At 31.2% G+C, this 6,238-nt stretch overlaps 1 long non-coding RNA gene across 5 annotated transcripts; it reads right to left on the bottom strand.

Moving 5' to 3' along the window:
- Window positions 1-531: 531 nt before the first annotated feature.
- Window positions 532-6,009, bottom strand: LOC139893185 (uncharacterized). Of its 5 annotated transcripts, none has more exons than XR_011774385.1 (8): window positions 5,755-6,009; window positions 5,403-5,491; window positions 5,201-5,288; window positions 4,091-4,331; window positions 3,669-4,000; window positions 3,514-3,582; window positions 1,187-1,435; window positions 532-901 (listed from the first exon to the last, which is right to left on the bottom strand). It is a non-coding gene; the product is annotated as an uncharacterized lncRNA (long non-coding RNA). The 5 variants fall into 5 exon arrangements; XR_011774384.1 differs by having other exon boundaries at window positions 3,514-3,669; window positions 3,842-4,000; XR_011774381.1 differs by having other exon boundaries at window positions 3,514-4,000.
- Between the last annotated feature and the right edge of the window lie 229 nt (window positions 6,010-6,238).

Here is a 6,238-nt window from a genome sequence, read left to right as displayed (position 1 = left end):
CTAATATCTAAACCCTAATATCTAAAACCTCAACATACGCTCGAAAACGCGATAATTGTTATATATTGCTTCTTCGAGCGTTTTCCCGCCAATATAAAAACATTTATCACAAAGTTTCTTTATTAAATGTTCATATTTTCATCCATTCTATAATGTTCGTGAACAAAGTTTTTTCAAAAAACGAAAAGAAAAAAAAATAAGTTTTGCTTCCCCCGGTTTCCCCCCGATTGGTTACTTCCCTCTTGATCCTACCACTGTATATATATATATATATATATATATATATATATATATATATATATATATATATATATATATATATATATATATATATATATATATATATATATATATATATATATATTGCAAGTACCACTAAAATTATACAGGACCCCAATGAGTTTTGATTCTAAAATTATCACTGGCCACGTAAGCCCTGACGACACATGGTATCCGAAGAATAAGGCTTAACCTGTTTCCTATAAATATAACACTTAGACCTTCATTATGAGACCACTTGGAAAGTGTGTATAAATTATCTTTCTCTATAGGATTATAATTTATAATAAACTAGATTTAAGAGCCCGTGCGTTGCACGACAGCTCTAAAAAATAATATTCGAAGACATTTGATTTGATACTGTGTAGTTGCACTATACAATTATAATTAAGAAACTAGTATTAATAACATTTGTAATGAAAGTAAATGTATTGAAACGATTAGTATTGTAAACGTTAGTAATGAATACACTCAACTCGACTTTTAGTGCTCTAATTCTCACAAATATTTTGCATTTGTTTGTTAACATCGTTCGATGAGGGATCACCATAGACAATTTTTAAATCTTCAAACTTCAAATATTCACACTTCAAAGCTGTAATTTTACAGGCTTTGATGTTCCCTGAAACACAAACACAAAAAGTATGTAATGAGAAATTAAATGAACCATATGAGTCAAAATTCACCGACAGACTCTGAGTTTAGATTTAAAATATAAACCCTACTGAACCACTGTAACAAAAAAATTAAGAGTTAACGAATCAATATCATATTTAAAACAGTAAATGTATGTACTGAATTTGATTGTCCTGAATATAATAGTGTTTCGGGCCAACTAAAGCCCATCAAGCCATTTTGACATGTTGCCAACCCACAAAATTATAAACCTTTAGAAAAACTGACTCACCACTAAAGTCCAGTAAGTTGAAAACCAAAGGGCAATCGGAGTGAGCCCAAACTTTTTTATTCTCATCCGTTAAAGCTCTTATAATCCATACTTCAGTGATGTGATTCACATATTTGACTGCACAATGATGCATGAGATAGGATGTTGTATCCCTCTATCCAGTCATGACATCAACTGATCTTATGCGGATTTCATAGTTCATCACGTTCAGTAGAAGCTTGAAAACTTATTCTTGATCATGATTCATGTCTGAAAAATATAGTTTACTGATATAAGCAGTTGTTGATGAACACGAAACAAAGATTGGACCAAATGGTGTTTCTTCATCTCAAATCCAAACTAAAGATTCAAACAAAGAAGATGCCAATCACAGGCCATTTGACTTGTTTCTTTTAAGATATTTGTACAATTTTTTACCTCCTATCAGAGATCAAGTACATGCCAAAGAAATATACATGTAGTCACAAATTATATAGAGATTATTATACACCTTTGTTATAAAGTTATGTTAACTACGGTAAAAAAAAAAAGACAGTCATCATGATAATATGAATCCAAGTCAAAAGTTGCAGTACATGGCCTTGCAAATGAATTTTCTAGCGTACAAGTTTTTAGATAACGTTATGAAAAAAAAGTCACGTTTAAATATTTATAATAACAACTAATGGGAAAAAGTTACTAATGCATTGTGTGAATTACTTGTATATCTGAACATTTGATCATGGTCAACATCAAGGTTTAAAAAAACGGAAACGCGCCTTGAGGCGTTTTCCCTTTGTGAGGCGAGGCGTATGCCTCGAGGCGAACCGAGGCGTACGTTCGAGGCGAAGTTAAAAAAATACATAGAAAATTATAAGTTCATTACAAGTTTCAACCGTTTCAAAATATAAGTTCATTACATTGACAGATACTCATAAAAAACACAAAACAAAGATTATAATCAAGCTCAAATTCAGAACTGATTCAGAACAGATACATAATTCATAACTTGAAGACAGTAATCAAGAACTAATCATATCACAAACTAATCATATTCAACATTCAACAAACTAATTATATAATTATATAAAAGATATAAAAGAACTATATAAAAGAACTAGAAGAATAATCAAGAACTAATCATATCAACAAACCTGTGGCGGAAGAATTACTAGAGGGGGCAAAAAAAAAAAAAAATTATCTCTTCGAAGAACATATAAATATTACGGAGTACTAGTATTATTGTATTATCAAACTATAAAATTAATTTAAATATAAATATTTTCACAAGTACAATAGGAGTAATAACTAATAATACAATAAGAAAAAGAAAGATGATAGGAAAAGACAAGATCTGACACTCAACTTTTACATATTTTTCTTTTCTTTTCCAATTAAAAAAAATATAAATACTTAAAGGTACCGCCCTACTTTCCCTCAACACCAATTTTCCCTCCAATTTTATTAAAACATAAAAAAGCACTTTAATAATAGATGATTTTTGCCGCCATACCAACTTTCCCCTCCAATTTTCCAAGAGGCGTACGCTTTTTACTAACATGTGAGGCGCAGCAAAATCGATCCGCCTCTAATTTTGAGGCGTACGTTTTTTATTGGTCTTTGAGGCGGACATTCCAGAACGGAATATTCAAAAATCGCATAGAGGCGCGCCTCGAGGCGTTTGAGGTTTTTTTAAACCATGGTCAACATGATTGTATAATGTAATTATTGGAACTTGTTTATGAGGTTAGTAAATGGGTACACACAAAAGAATGTATATGTTGGATTGTAGGTGTCCTAAAAAAGGCCCACTCTATTATCCAAAGTTTGACCAGACTGTGTTGGACTGTAGGTGTCAACAATGGGTTATCTCATTTTTTATTTTTATTTTTTGGTTTGTATGGATATAAAAGTGGCGACATGTACATAGTGTCGGTCCTATTTTTCACCCAAATGGCATGAACATTTGATTTTAAATGGTTATCGTTAAGTAAAGAAGCAAGCAAAAAAACATGGAAAATAACAATTAAATTAGAAAATGTACAGAGTACTATCAGCAAAGAATAACCAGTTGGCCATCTCATAGTCAAGTCTTTAATCCAAACTCAGACCACAGGAGTTTCATTTGTACTTAAAAATATCAGATATTGCAATGAGATGGGATTGTCTGAATCTGTGTTGGTATTTGCAAGGTGACATATACACATATTGGTCATCTTATGTATTAAACTGGACTTCATTTTAATTTATCCAATTGTAAAGATGACACAATCAGATGCAACAAATTTAATACTTTGAGAGCAATGTGAAACTAAGTATAACATAAAATTTGAGTTATTTAAACGTACCTTAGTGGAAGAAATAACTTGGGATGATGAGGCATATTTATCAAGTTCAATAGTATGAGATCCACCATCCTGTCAAATATTTTCGAATAATAGTCGGTATATTATTGTGACAAAGATGCAAGTATTATAAAGATATCAACCCTGAAAGTATCAACCCTGAAAGTTTGAAGGAGATAAAATTAGTAAGTGTGAATACTTCATTCAACCCGTACTCTTCATAGAACATAGCTAAAGAGCGGGTCAGATTTCACATCTTTAACCATGTAAGTTGAATATTCGGTGTCACGGTTCAATCCAGCAACCTCAAACTTAAAAAGCATCCAGTTACCTAAAAGTTCATCAAGATCATCTGGTTGATCTTAATCTTCCCCCATAGCTTTATGCAGTTCGTAAGCGGACTTGGTTACATACTTGTCAACATGACTTTAAATTTAGTGTCAATGAGATTGTGCCAGTATTATGTAGCACTCGAACAGGAATATGGTACCTACAATGAAAACATGTACGATAGATTATATATTTACAAATGTTGAACAGTATAAGGTATAACATGCCTCTTAATTTATGCGGATATTACCTCAGATGAACCTTTGGATTATTGCCGCATTCAATACAGTCACGCTTAAGTTCCAGGAAGGAATCAGTGTCAAGTGTTAGGTCAACAATTGCGTAAGGGAGTTGCCTTTCAGTTGCATTCCGACACGCAATGTATAACCAATGTAAATCGGGAAGAATTACGATGATTGTTGCGTACACTATATAAAATCCACACGGCTTATACGAATTAAGAAATTTATATCATTGTAGGAAAATTTGTTCTGCAACAAATAGGCAGTTTTATCAATTTATTAAAATTTTATTTAATAAGGAATCAAAACAGACTTAACTTACTGGAGGTATTATGAAATATAAGTTGAAACTTCAAAAGTTTAAAGGTACAAAATCAGTTTTTTTTTATTACATAATGAAATGTAGTAATCTAATCAAATTGACATTTATTTAGAAACCAAATTGATGAAATAAAAAGGTACGCCTTTTTAATCCCAGCTTATGAAAAAAGTGAAATGCTATACGCAAACTCCTATATGTTTCTTCAATTGTAGCTCATAAACATGTTTTTTCTCAATTAATAAAGCCGGATGTAGCAATTGGTGTCCAAGGGTCATAAAATATTTATGAAATTATTTGATAATTGTATAAAGCTATTTCTATTCTATCATTACTTTTGATAATGCTAATGAAACAAATAGCACTTAAAGATTTTTGGCGTGAATTTTGTGTGATTACCAATAAGATTAGACCACAGTTGTACACGTAGTCAAGCTACCAAATTTAACCATTTGTAGCCATTCACTTATAGGTGAAGGTAACCAAATCAAGAATATAAACATATTTATTGATACACAGAACAATGTTTTATATTAAATGATACATCATAATGACCCATTTGGACAGAAAAACATATATGACAAACATATTGGTACCCATTTAGACACACAAACATATATCACAAAACAGGTTGTTTACATATTTGTACCCAATTGGACCCATTTTTCTGATGAATTTGTGCAGCTTGTATGTACATATACCACAAACACATCTTGTACATATATCACAAACATATACCACAAACATAGCATAATTGACATAGCAATCTGGACACACAAAGATATATCAAAGTAGTTACCGTATGATGGGGACTGACCATCATTGCATCATCTTTAGCTGGACTGCTCATATTATCATAACCAACTTGATTTTTAAACATAATATCCCTGCATATAGGCCAAATTGTTAAAGAACATTTGTGATTAAAGGTAGCTATAGAAAAGAGATGATAATAACTTAAGGTAAATTACATAATATATATTAGTGAGCAATTATCTTACGTGGTTTGCTGAAAATGTCTGAATGTGAATTATCATCTTCAGTTAACATTTGCAGCTTAACAACACAGCAAGAAGATAACATTTACATTCTGCAATTTATATGCTAAAGTTAAAATGAGCAAGAATCAATATCCAAAAAGAGAACACAACAATAAAATAATAATTTCACCATTCCCTGATAAACAAACAAAATTCAATAAAAATTCTCAAAGACGTGATGGAATAAAAAAGCCATATAAAGGATCAAATACTTTAGATTGCAATTCGATGAAGCGTTTTATTGAGCGAGAATCAATATCCAAATATACGAAGGATCAAATACTTAATCAACCTTTGTTAGTAAACAACATACCTGAGTGAGCGAGATTAATGAAGAATTGACAGTTGCGAGAGGACATTTACTTTATGTTTTTTTAAGCCCTAATCAGGCTGATGTTCTTGGATCTCAATTACATGACGGTTGTGAAAGTAGCCATTCAAACCGGAAAAGAGATGATGTTACCGGATTGGATGCAATCGACATCAATTGATGAATTAGGGTTTGTAGCAGATGGATTGTGGTTGGGGCGTAGGAGATGGTAGTCGGGGTTTTTTTTTCTGCGTGAGTTTTGGTTGTCGATTTGAGATGCCAGCGTGGAAATTTTCATGCTTAATTAGTGTTAATTATGATTAATTAACAATAATCCTAAGGGTTAACATGCAATGTGAGGATGCCAAATTGGATTAATCTTAGCGATTTATAGTATTATATAGTATAGTATATAGTATATAGTATATAGTATAAGTATATATATATATATATATATATATATATATATATATATATATATATATAT

This window comes from Rutidosis leptorrhynchoides, chromosome 2 (assembly GCF_046630445.1).
Source record: "Rutidosis leptorrhynchoides isolate AG116_Rl617_1_P2 chromosome 2, CSIRO_AGI_Rlap_v1, whole genome shotgun sequence".
NCBI classification, from domain to species: domain Eukaryota; kingdom Viridiplantae; phylum Streptophyta; class Magnoliopsida; order Asterales; family Asteraceae; genus Rutidosis; species Rutidosis leptorrhynchoides.
Note: the sequence above shows the minus strand (reverse complement) of the source record. Positions and strands in the feature narration are given on the sequence as shown.